Genomic DNA, 13,463 nt, shown 5'->3' on the forward strand with positions numbered 1-13,463 from the left:
CTTGCCTTTTCCATACTTCTGTGCAGGCAGAATACATTGCCCTCCCTGCATTGATCTTGGACTTGGCCACTTTCTTTGGTTAATAAAATGTGTGTGGACTTGATATTTGCTGCCTGAGCAGAAGCTTTCAGTAGTGTGGTTTGGTGAGACCTACTTCAACCTTGACCTCCCCCGTGAGAACAGCACACCTTAGAGAGTTGCTCTTCCTTCAGTGCTGGCTCCTGGAAGGAGATGATAATTGTGGCTGAGCCGAATCCAGCAAAGCTGAGCCCATCGGAGTCACAGCTGACCCACAGTCAACCTGCAGCCCTCATGAAATGTGAGCAAGAAATAAATAGTTTTTAAAGCCATTGAGAATTTGGTGTTGTTTGTTGCTGCACCAAAAGCTGACCAGTATGGAGTTTGAACAAGTCTGGTTGACTCCAAAACCATCTTAGAAACTCTCTGTGAAAATGGACACTACTTCCAGAATGATGTCTAATATGGTTTGGCTCTGTATCCCCACCCAAATCTCATGTCAAATTGTAATTCTCAGTGTTGCAGGAGGGGCCAGGTGGGAAGTGATTGGATCACCGGGTGGGGCTGGACTTCCCCTTTGCTGTTCTCCTGATAGTGAGCTCTCATGAGATCTGTTTGTTTAAAAGTATGTAGCAGTTCCCCCTTCACTCTCTTTCTTCTTCTCTGGCCATATAAGACATGCCTGCTTCCCCTTCACCTTCTGCCATGATTGTAAGTTTCCTGAGGCCTCCCAGTCATGCTTCCTGTATAGCCTGTGGAACTGCGACTCAATCAAACCTCTTTTCTTAATAAATTTCCCAGTCCTAGGTAGTTCCTTGTAGTGATTTGAGAACAGACTAATACAATGTCTAATTTAACTAATTTGAGAACCTACTAGTGTTAGTAGTGGCTGAGGCTCTCACTTCCTTCAAGGCTTTGCTGAATTCCACTCTCTCACTGATACTTATCCTGAGCACCTAATTTAATTCTGCAGCCTACTTCTCCAGCTCTACCTCTTCTGTCTTTTTTTTTTTTCTGTTCATAAGTTTATTGTCTTTATCTGAAAAATCCTCATAGAAAATTGTTTGGTTTAGCTCTCGGCAGCCCGCTCCTGAGCTCTGAGGGAGATTGCCTTCTTTTGAGCTACCCAATCTTTCTTCTGAGCAAGGGATATTTTGGGATGGTTCCACCTCTTCTTTTTAATTTCTTTCTTGGGCCTCTTTTCATAGACTGGATTCTCTTGTATAGCAGCATGAGCTTTCTCATACATCTCCTCCATCGTGTCTGGATTTATGCTCTTCTTTATATATTGAGAGAAGTGTTTTTTGTAAGCATCTTCATCTTCTTCCATTAAGTAGCGCATGTCATCTGCAACCTTCTGTCCCATGATGTGCTTCCGGTGTACTTCTGCATTAAATTCCTTGCTTTCAGAATCATAACCAAGGAATCGTTTGGTACTGTGAGGGATAGACAAACCAAGGAATCGTTTGGTACTGTGAAGGTTAGACAAACCTCCATCCACAGCTCCCTTCAGGGCACCAAACACTTTATTGCCAGTGGTAGTTCTGGCAAGGCCTGCAACCAAATAGCAGGTAAAGGCGCCTGGCTGACCATCAACGCTTTCCACATTGTATTCATCGCCAGTCACCTCCACTTGGCCTTCATAGATCTTGTCCATGCCTAACCTATTGAGAAGCCTGTGGGCCAGCAGCAGGCCAGGACAATATGCTGCAGCATAATTTGTCAGGCCAACCTTCACACCATATTTTGGCAGTTCGTGTGCATATGCTGTGCAGACTATCATAGCCCCCTCTATACGGGCATAAGCAATCTGACAAATGATATCTCTATCATCCTGTATTTGGGTGTGTTGTATTTATTTTTATACTGTATCACCAAGCAGTTCTGAGCATAGTAATCAGTTTTACCCTCTCATCATCTTCTAAATTTCACTTGGTATCTCTTAAAGTAGGCCTTATTCTTAACAACTTTAACAAACCCCATCCTGCAGAACAGAGACCCACATCTGTGGCTCGACAGAGACCTGCAGGCCTGGCCCTAGTGGGGGGAAAGGGCCCTCTTCTGTACTTTTGATTCCCTTTACCTTGATCTACTTTTTTCTCTTTTTGAAAGCACCTATTGCCTTCTAAAATACTCTACAATGAACTTACTTATAATGTTTATAGTTTAAATGTCTCCCTTGCTGAATTTTAAGAGGGAAAGGGTCTTGTGTGTTTTGTTTACTGCAATCCTTTAAACAGTGCTTGGCACATAGTAGGTGCTGAAAAATATTATTTTAATAAATGGAAACACGTCTGAAAGAATGGTAGCTGTTGTATTTTGGTAACATGACCAGTAGAGGTCATAGATGAGTTCTTTAATTATCTTGGAGCTACAACTACTATGTCTGTTTATACAAGGACACAAGGATCTATTCATTCTAGATGTCTCAGTGATCAGTGTGGATTACCACACGAACAATTTGGCGGTAGTGATTAGCATCGATCATGAAAACTGGACATTAATGATGCCTCAGATTGGCTTCCCCTTCATATATGGCCTAGTCTTGGGAGCCAAGCAGGAAAAAAAAAAAAAAAAAAGCAAATAGAAAACAGGATGCAAGTTAGGGCAGAAAGTGTTGGCTTCAAGGCTGTGTCTGTCTGTATAAATTGCTTGTAAATGAAAGTTACATTTAAATAACCAGAGAAGATAGTAGAATGCTTATTGTCAATTGCAAGCTATTTGTTTAGATTAATAATACCTCCTCCCCAAAGCTGTGTGAGTGTGTGAGGTGGGGCAGGGGAGGAGTATATACTGATAAAGCCTGTTAATACCAGGACACTTGACTGGCTTTTTCCTCTTCCCTTTTACCACAAAAAAACCCAGCAAACCACAAATCACAAGCCATGATTCTGCCTGAGTGTGGTTTATTCTCTCTGGCTTGATAGCTCGTGCCTAAATGTCACAGTACATAACCACAGATATGGAGGTATAAAGGAATGATGACTCTGGATCAGAAGTGAATACTTTCTTTTGATTGCATATGGATTTTCATAGATTGATTAGTTCAAGGATAAACATTTGAGAAGGAAGAAAATGTACTTTATTGATTACCCCCCACACATCAGGCACTGTGATAGCTACTTTTCCATGTTATCTCACTCCCTGAGGTGAACAATGTCAAAGATAGCATCTAGAACTTAGTAGAAGCTCAATAAATTGTTGAGTGAGTCGGTGAACAGTAAATGACTCTTAGGAAGAAGCATCTGTTTCTCTGTTTTGGTTTGGTTTGTTCGAGGGGGGGTTGATTTGTTGCATTTTTTTTATGTTTATGTTCAGTGTTTTTTCTTCATTACAGGCATCCATCTGCTGGGTTTGAAAAGTAAATAGAATGTGGTCCCTGTCACAAGACAATGAAAGTTGGGTGTGGATGGAGAGCTAGGATGAGGGGATGTTAATTCTGGTCCTGCTCTGAAAATTAGCCATTCCCTTTGATTATATATGATAAATCATTACATAATTCCTACCTTTTCTACTTCACAACATGTCGTGAGATAAACGTAAGATGCCATATTTGAAAGGTTATTGAGTTTTTAAATGGGAGAGTTAGTCAATAAATGGGAATTTAATGAGGTTTTCTGTGAGGCCTATTGTGGGAGAAGTAAGACTAAAGCACAAACTGAACCACGTATCACACATTGCTGGCCTTGTATAAATGCATGGATGAACAAAACAGAACAATGGCTTCAATATCGCACACTACTTGCTCGATGCTGCCTTAATGGAGTATGTGGATTTCCAGACTGAAGAACTCCATTGTGTTGGAATATTAGAGATAATGTTTTTCTTGAGCTTGGGGTTGGTAAAGGGCCAGAGACCTTAGTTCTTACACTATTCTGAGGCTTGTCACCAGATAAATGCAGGGGTAGATTCTCTTTTGGGATGATGTAGAAAGAGAATATGCCAGCTTTTCAAAAATATCTTTAGTATGGGGCAGGTAGGGTGGGAGGATGGGGAAGATCACTGTTGGAAGACTTTCCTCTAAAAGTTTATGGAAGTTCATTCTCATACTAACAGAAGTAAAATAGGATTTCTTTCTTCCTCTCCTTTTTGTTTTCTTCCTTGATAGCACTTAGAGCTTTAGTTGGCTGTCAGACACATAATATACAAATTGCAAGCATGATCATCACACAGAATATAAAGATGCCAAGTGCGCATGAACAAATTAGAGGTTTCTTAATCAAATCCAAGCAAATATGTACCTGATAATGGCTTTGGCTGAAACATATTTTTATATTTTATAGCATGTTCACATTTGCCAGTGGTTAGTAAAGATTAAGCTTGCCAAACTTTAATGTGGTACAAATGCCATGTTCAAGGCAAAGTAAGTGGACTGTTACAGGATCTGGCAAATCAAAAACATTATCAACAGCTGTGGTTTCCAATGGTTTTGTGAGACTGGAATAATAAAGTTGTGTGCATTTTAAGTGGTCATTAGTTTTCCCATTGCTTTTTAAAAATATAACTTATGATCATGAGTAGCTTCACATGGTGTTATAATTATAATCAGCTTTTGATTAGATGTGATAATGGCCAGAAGGCAAAAATTAATTAGGTCCCTAATTATTTAATTAAGGATTTATAGAGTGACTTCTATATTCAGGGTCATGTATTTGGTACTAATTGTAGCCACTCACTTCACATCCCTTCCCATCCTTACTTTTGCCAGAATTGTAATAACTGTTCATTTGAATTTCACTTATTTCCATTGATCATTACTAGTTGACACATCTTTAGATGTGAAAAAGTCAAAAGGAAGGATAATGAAGAAAAACAGTGATTCTAAATTGTTAAACAAGAGACCTTTGTATAGTGGAATTTAGTATTATGATTCTATCTGATGTTAAAAACCATTTGAAAAGGGACAGGAGATTAACATTTTGTCTAATCTAGCAACTTGAATTGATAAAGTTTTATCATGACTATGATGATATATGATACCAATCATTATCAGTATCTTGGCTTTTCATTTTATATTTTAATTGCTATAATTATAACCCTGGACAATTAAAAATTACCTTTTCAATAAAGCTGGAAACAAAAGGAAAAAATTGTCTGTCAAAGATTATCTAAATTCACATTTTCCCTGTAGGGTCTTGGAATTTACTGTTTTATAAAAAGTAGTCTCCAAGGATTATGTTTTCTCTTTGGATGGTTGTTGGTTTCAGCTAACCTCAAGGAGACTTTGGTGATTCATGATTCACCTGGTTTTCTCCATAAAATAATTGGGAAGAAACTGCTATGAACCTCAAGATGTTAAGTTGGTTAAGAAAAAAAACTTAACTATTAATATTCTAAGTGTACATTTTCTTTAAAAAGTGACTTTGTTAGTTTCAAATATTTTTAATAACACACTTAATGCTTATAGAGTTGATTTATCACCAACAGTGTTGCTTAGTAAATGTCTTTTGAAGATGTGTTTAATGCAAAGATAAGGCTTCATCTAAGATATACAAATCTAAGTTCATATATGGACTAGCTCTTCAAGTCATTATTGTTTTTCTAGAGGCCAAAAAACTTAGTTGGATCTATAGATATTTTTATTGAAATGAAACAATGTTACCAAGAAAAGTTGCTTTACCATTTCAGTACTTTATCCAATCTTCCCTAATCAGTTTAGCATATTCACTTGCGTGGTTGATAAAGAAAGCGTTTGCTTAAAAAGTTAAAATGAAGGTAATCTGGAGAACTTATTCTAAATTCGAAATTTATTTTAAACTATTAATTAAGAAAACCTTATAATTGTATCCTTATTGTGAATAACATACTTTCATATGCTATAATTCTCTTTTTTTGGTCTTTTATCTCTTTTATTTAAAAAAATTTTTTTTTCCTAATAGCATTTTGTTGTGAGTGTAATACCTCTGATGGAACCTGTCTTAGTCCATTTTCTGGTGCTACAACAGAGTATTACAGACTGGGTAATTTATAAAGAGAAGAAGTTTATTTGGCTTATGGTTCTGGAGTCAGAGAAGTCCAAAGGCATAGTACTAATGTCTGCTCAGCCATTGATGAGGGCCTCCTTGTTGTGTCATCCCATGGCAGAAAGCAGAAAGGCAAGTGACAAATGCAAGAGACAGAGAAAGAATAGAAAATAACTTACCATTTCATCAGGAGCACACTCCCATTATAACTAACCCACTCCCACAATAACAGCATAAATTTATTCATGAAGGCAGAGCCTTCAGGACCTAATTATCTCTTAAAGGTCCCACTTGTCAATACCGTTATAATGGCAATTAAATTTCAACATGATTTTGGAGGGGACAGTCAAACCATATCAGAACCTTAATATACAGCTCATATTGAGGGAAGTTTTTAGGGAAAAACTTGAGCAGACCACAAAAACTTCAGATACATAAGGACAACATAAATGGCTTATTTAGCCATGCTCTGTGGTGCTTCATACTATTAGCATTTAGCTATTTGGTTTAGTCTAATTTCTTAACAAAATAAAAATTGTATTTATTCTCAAAATGGCAAAACTATGATATAAGAATTTACAAGGCAACAATTCAGCCTATTACAAATAGTTAATTCCATTGTGTGTCAACATGTCACTTAGAAATAAAAAATATTATTAGCTGTTTCTTCTAACCCACAATAGCCTGATTAAAAGCAGATGATATAAACCTTGGATACATCAGGACAGGATGCATTTGATTGGCGCAGATCATTGCTCTAAAGAGCAACTGATTCAGGACTACCTTCTGGACCATACAATATGCAAGGCCATTTTCTACTATACTGTGCTTAAGAAATGTGTGAAGCTAGGCTGGGTGCGGTGGCTCACGCTTGTATCCCAGCACTTTGGGAGGCCAAGGTTGGTGGATCTCCTGAGGTCAGGAGTTAGAGATCAGCCTGGCCAACATGGTGAAACTCCGTCTCTACTAAAAATACAAAAATTAGCTGGGCATAGTGGCATGGGCCTGTAATCGCAGCTACTCGGGAGGCTGAGACAGGATAATTGCTTGAACCCGGGAGACAGAGGTTGCGGCAAGCCGAGATCGCGCCAGCTTGAGTGACAGAGTGAGACTCCATCTCAAAATAGAATAAAATAAAACAAAATAAATGTGTGAAGCCCATATAATGTTGAATGACTTTGTAAACCAAAGCACAATAAGATGCTCTGTAGAAATTGTCAGTCATCATTTATTTCTGCCAACTTTCCAAGTTCCTATGCCAATCATTGGGAAAAAGATTGCATATACACTTTATGACTTCTTAGCTGACAGGAATATGCTGGTGTGGAAATTCTTTCACGGTTCTGTAACATCATTGGAAAAATTTAGGGCTGAGTAATCCATAAGTAAAAGTGCATTTTCACAGGGCAAAAAAGGCAGAGTTACCAGTAAGTTGTCAATTTCATGACCACCGTTTTGCCTTTTTAATTTGGTTTTAGGACATTCTTTTCATTTTCCAAAAGACTTCACATTACTAATTAGGAGGATTTTGCCATAAACTCAGAAGGCAAAGCTGTTCAAAAAGATCACTGTATGCTTTTCTTGAGTTTGAGTCAACAGCAAGGAATTTTCTGGTCCTTTTAATTGGTAGCTGGCTTTCCAGTAGTTTTCCAATGCAGTAAACCTAATTCACCCCACTTATTTTAAAAGATATCCACTCTGTGTCTCTCACACATGTATACTGGATCTCTTCCTGTTTTCCCTAGGGGGCAGGTATGATGGACTACTATATTTCCAGGCCTACAGTTCTTTGTGCTGTTAGAGCTCTGCATTCTTTGAGTCCACTGGCTCAGGGCCCAGTGAGACTCTCTGATCAGCACGAGGGCTGGATTCTGAACATTCGTTCCTGACACCAGAATGCCTCATCAATCTTTTATCCAATAGGAGCCTTGCCAGTGCCAGTTCACTCATGGAAAAATATTAGTTCATTTATTCTATTCTTGTCTACTGCATTCTTCTCTCTCCCCTGCTCCCATATCTCCAGGGACCTAAGAGGGTGTTCCAGTGATTGCTATAATGATAGTAATAGGTAATATTTATTGAGCACTTACAATGGGCCAGACAATCCAAGAACTCCACACATTGAGCAAGAATGCTTCCTTAGGCCTAGCTGTCAACACTCCCACTGTCACTTCTGTGCCATCATGCCCATGCCATGGGGGACTGAGGCCCCAAGCTAGCAGTTCTCCTGGGGTAAGTTTGCCAGATTTCACAAATATAAATATAGGAAGTCCAGTTACATTTGAATTTCAGAGAAACAATGGAAAAAAATGTATGTCCCAAATATTGAATGGGACATACTTATAATAAAAATTATTTATGTTTACTTGAAATTCAAATTTAACTGGGCTTCCTGTTGTTTACCTGGCAGCCCTGTTTGGTAGCCTGTCTGTACTACATCTGTAGAAGTGAGCCACAAACCCCAGTGTGCCCGGGTTTCTCCTCTTTCATCTGGATGTTTGAGGTTGGGTCCCAGGAAATGAAGCAGAGAAAAAAAACCACTGGTGTCTGATTTCCTCTTCTCCTCCCCTCCCTGACTTCTTGCACTTTCATCTCCGTCCACCGCATATCTGCATCCCTACTCCAGGTGTAAGTAGATGCCCAGTATACATAAAATCTGTGATCTAGTCAGCCAGTCCTATTTATTTTTATTTTATTGAGACAGGGTCTTGCTCTGTTGCCCAGGCTGGAGTGCAGTGGCATGATCACGGCTCAGTGCAGCCTCAACTGCCTGCGCTCAAGCAATCCTCCCACCTCAGCCTCTCGAGTAGCTGGGAGTACATGTGTGCTGCTCCACACCCAGCTAACTTTTAAAAAATTAGTACTTGTGGAGACAAGGTCTCACTGTGTTTCCCATGCTGGTCTTGAACTCCTAGGCTCAAGCAGTCCTCCTGCCTTGGCCTCCTAAAGTGCTGGGATTACAGATGTGAGGCACCTCACCTGGCATCAAGAATTATTATCTTGCTGTTGATTTAGAAAGCTTATTTGGATGTCAGAAACTAAATATTAACTCTTTAAATAACTTTGCATTCCTGTTGCTTTACTTTGATCTCTCCCTGGTACCCTTGCAGATCAATGGCTCTCTGGCTAATAAGATACCAAGAAATGCAAAAGAGAAATGCATACTGATGTATTTGTGAGGAGGAGGATTTTGCAAATTAAATTATGTGCATTTTTCAGCATTGTCTGTCTTCCCCTTTTTTACCACCTTAATCTAGAATTTAATCTTCATGAGTATATAGACCCTAACCTGGGAATGCTAAAACAGGGCCAGGCACTACCTAATAAAAATGTGTTGAGTGACTTTTCCAGTGAGGAAAATGAGACTTAGGAGGTTAGTTTGCCTCATTTGCACAGCAGAGCTGGGCTTCACATGTTGATCTGACTAATTCGTGAGCCCTGGCACATCACTGCTATGTATTTCTGCCTATCTGCTGTATAGCAGTTCATACAGTGTGTGTGTGGTATGTTTTTCCTCTTGAAGTTTGGTTTCAATGTGGAAAAAGCAAAAACAAGAAATGCACTTCTTCTTTAGCTCAACAAAAGGGATTTTTCAACACTAGCAACAAAAGGTAAAGGAAAAACTGAAGAAAAACAAAAAGAATCTCAAAAGCATGAATCATCCTGTTTATAAAGTACTGCTTTCTAATAGTACAATGACCAAAGATCTTTTTATTCTGCATCCTGTCTGAGAGTCCAATGCGAATGCTGTGATCTTGAGATAATAATTTCTTGCATAGGGCCACACGTAGCCTACGGGAAGAGGCACCTTTTGCTGGTCAGACACGGTGCAGCTCCATGGCACACAGCCTGGTAGGAGGAGCACAGACTGAATCTTAGCTGCACTTGCTGCCCTGGCCAGGCACCCTCATGGACTGGACAGCCCACACCTCTATAGGTAATGGCCTTTTCTTGGCATATCTGTCCCTCCTTCTCTGAGGTAGTGGGAGTTAGGACTCTAACATATGTTTTTGCTGGGGACACAACTCAACTTATAACAGGTTGCTAAAAGACTTAAGTATGGTAACTTATATGAAGCACCAAACAGAAATCCTGGAATATAAGAACTACTTAATAATTAGCAGATATTATGGTTATTAATGATTTGTCCTCTGGTCTTTTGGAATGGTTACTTTGGGATTAAATGGACATATGTATAGATGACCTATGCATATGTATAAATAAAAGTAGGTAAAGGTCAGAAAATGTTAGACACAAGAATCAATTATTGAAGATCAAAGAAAGAATTTATGCATATGTTTGGGGTGGAGGGGAGGAACAGAGCAGAGATACAGGACAGATGGTGAATACATATGATAGAATGTGTCCAGATTGACTGATTTGGGGTTAACACTCCATTTAACTTCACTTTGGAAACAGGTCAAAGGGAGACAGAAAGGGAATCACACTTTACCCTTCAACAATATAATTCGTGTCAGAAATAGTCAGAACTTTTTTCTTTTATTTTGATGACAAAAAAACTCAAACTATAATTATTCAACAAACAGCATTGCTGGAGAAATGTTTTCTAGAGTAACAGTTTGAAGCCTCTGTGGGGTTTAAAATGATACACTTTCTGTGGCACCTTAGGCTTCCATGTGTTATTTGAAGAGAAATTCTCACTGTTAATGTAACCAGAAAGAAGAAAATTATGTTTGTTAGGTCATGAAGAGAGACATATCATTTGATCTTGAACTCTCCCCTTCAGGACATCCTTCATGGAGGTTGTACACCTAAGACAATGCAATAGAATGCATGAAAAAGAGGGGAGCCTTCAAGAAGAGGAGAGTTGTTTGTAAGAATCTGATCTCCATTAAGAACAGGGCCAGAGGAAATACATTTGAATTGCAGAAGGAAGAATTTAGGCTAGATCCAAATACTCTCTGACTGCATGGGTAACCAGTAAAATAGGTGTCCACCATCTATTATGTGGTGGATGTAACCAGTACATTAGATGTAAAATAGAGGCTAAACAATACCTTTTTAAGGGAGATCTGTAAAATTTTGATAGAAATAGCATTGCTAAAATTCAAAAATCATAAGGCCTTCTGACTATTCTAACCAACATATAAATTTGCATTCCCTTACTCACTTTTCCAATATCACTCTTAATTTTTTTCTCAATAATCCCTCTATTGTTACTCAATTCAATGAAATAATATACTTTTAAAAAATGTATTGTAGGGTTTGACTAAATTGATCAAATTGAAAGTTAATTTTGGTGTTGTAAAGGCATGATCTTGTAATGTTCCCACTCAAAGATGTCTATTAAAGTCATACCAATGAAAAATAGAAAATGGAAAGAAGAATTCCAAATATTAGAATTAAGGTCTAAATCCTGATTTCCCCAGGAAGAGCTGGATTTCTTTGAGAACGGGTTGTTTCATTCTTTTTATTTTTGCAAAGCTGATTTCAAGGAACCTTTGTAGTAAGAAACCATTCTTGTTTTGTTTTGGAGAGTATGAGAAAAAAATTATTTTTTGAGACAAAGTCTTGCTCTGTCACCCAGGTTGGAGTGCAGTGGTGCCATCATAGCTTACCATAGCTTCAGACTTTCAAACTCTTGGGTTCCAGCAATCCTCTCACTTTAGCCTCCTCAGTAGTTGGGACTATAGGCCCATACCACCATGCCTGACTAATTTTATTTTATTTTTTATGTAGAGACAGGGTCTTGCTATGTTGCGCAGCCTGGTCTCAAACTCCTGGCCTCAAGTGATCTTCCTACCTTAGCTTCCCAAAGCTTGTGATTATAGGAATGAGCCACTGAACCCATCCTGAGAAAATTTTGAACCATGTTCATGAGGGGTGAGCAGAAAGAGGAGCTGCTCTCTCCATATGGATTGTATTGTCGATTGAGACGGGCACATAATTGCACAAATTTTCTTTTCGCTTTGCCTAAGAAGACATTTTCAATGTAAGTCCATAAGGAATCAAACATGGTTATCAAACCAGTCCACTTCCAGAAGGGACTCCATATCCAAAGGAATCCTGACATATAATAAGAACAAAAATGTTCAAAGTATAACATTAGCCTTGATTTCTAGCAATGTTGCTAAGTTCATCTGAAAGCTCTCTTACTATAAATATAATAAGCATGCTTTTAAATGCTACAAAGAAAGTAAGGAAAATACCCTGCAAACTGATCTTTTGATGGCTATGGGTTTATTTTTTGGTCAGTATAATTAACAATGGGTTTGGATTTTAATGGCCATGAAAGTACAGGAGACAAATCTTTGGGCCCATGAAAGGCAGAAATTTAGACCTAAGACACTTAAATAAAGAACTTTTGAATTACTGTAGATCTGTGAAGCGGGAGAATTGAAAATGTTTATCCTCTCCCAGTAGGAGACAAACTTTTGTGCTTGGCCTGATCTACTAGGAAAAGAGGAAGCACAGGAAAATCCTGAGGATATTAGAAAACCGGAATCCTAGGCTGCTCTCACTCAGGTTTAGGGTTTGAGTTTTTACTATCTGGATGACCTAGATTCTCCACAAAATAATGTAAAAAGCATTCTCAGGTTGATAACAATACTGGGTGCCCCCTAATATGAGTGACTAAAAGCCTTCTCTAGGAAGACCTATTTTCAACCTAGGTTGCACAGGAGTCCTATAGGTAATGTCCCACCCAACATGAACTCACAATTCTAAATTACAAAATACAGGAAAGGCAGGGCATGCTGGCATATGCCTGTAATCCCAGCACTTTAGGAGGCCCAGACGGGAGGATCACTTGAGCCCAGGAGTTTGAGACCTGCCTGGGCAGCATGGTGAAACATGTAGACAGAGCAACATGCTGTCTCCACAAAAAATACAAAAATTAGCCAGGTATTGTGGCATGCACCTGTAGTCCCAGCTACTTGGGAGGCTGAAGTGAGAGAATCACCTAAGCCTGGGAGGTAGATGCTATGGTAAGCCATGGTCATGCCACTGTACTCCAGCCTGGTGACAGAGTGAGACCCTGTCTCAAAAAAAAAAAAAAAGAGAGAGAGAGGAGAGAAAATACAGGGAAAAACAATCTATAGTCATCAGAAAAAACAGCCACTTTAATTAGATCCTCATTTAGAAAGACACAAGAAAATAAGTATGTTTACAAAGATGAAAATAATAGACAGTGGGGACTCCAAAAGGGCAAGAGTTGAAAAACTTCCTAAACTACCTAGTGGGTACAATGTTCATGATTTGGGTGATGGGTTCAGTAGAAGCCCAAACCCCAGTATGATGCAGTACCCCCATGTGACAAACCTGCACATGTACCACTGGAATCTAAAATAATTTTTAAAAAGAAAAGAAGTATGTTTAAAATTGTTAAAGAGAAAAGGCAAACAGAGTTCTGCTGATGGGCAAAGGGGTACTGCATGTTATTTGAGGGACCACTTCCTGTGGCATAGGCTGGGGTTCAAGCAGGGGAACCGAGCATGGGAGTGGGCAGGGCTCCTGGCCTTT

General features: G+C 38.9%; 1 pseudogene; it reads right to left on the reverse strand.

Annotated features, from left to right (window-relative positions):
• Positions 1–1,087: 1,087 nt before the first annotated feature.
• On the reverse strand, positions 1,088–2,010 carry LOC101177424 (annotated as a pseudogene).
• Positions 2,011–13,463: the final 11,453 nt, after the last annotated feature.

The sequence above is a fragment of the Nomascus leucogenys genome, chromosome 7b, assembly GCF_006542625.1.
Source record: "Nomascus leucogenys isolate Asia chromosome 7b, Asia_NLE_v1, whole genome shotgun sequence".
NCBI classification, from domain to species: Eukaryota; Metazoa; Chordata; class Mammalia; order Primates; family Hylobatidae; genus Nomascus; species Nomascus leucogenys.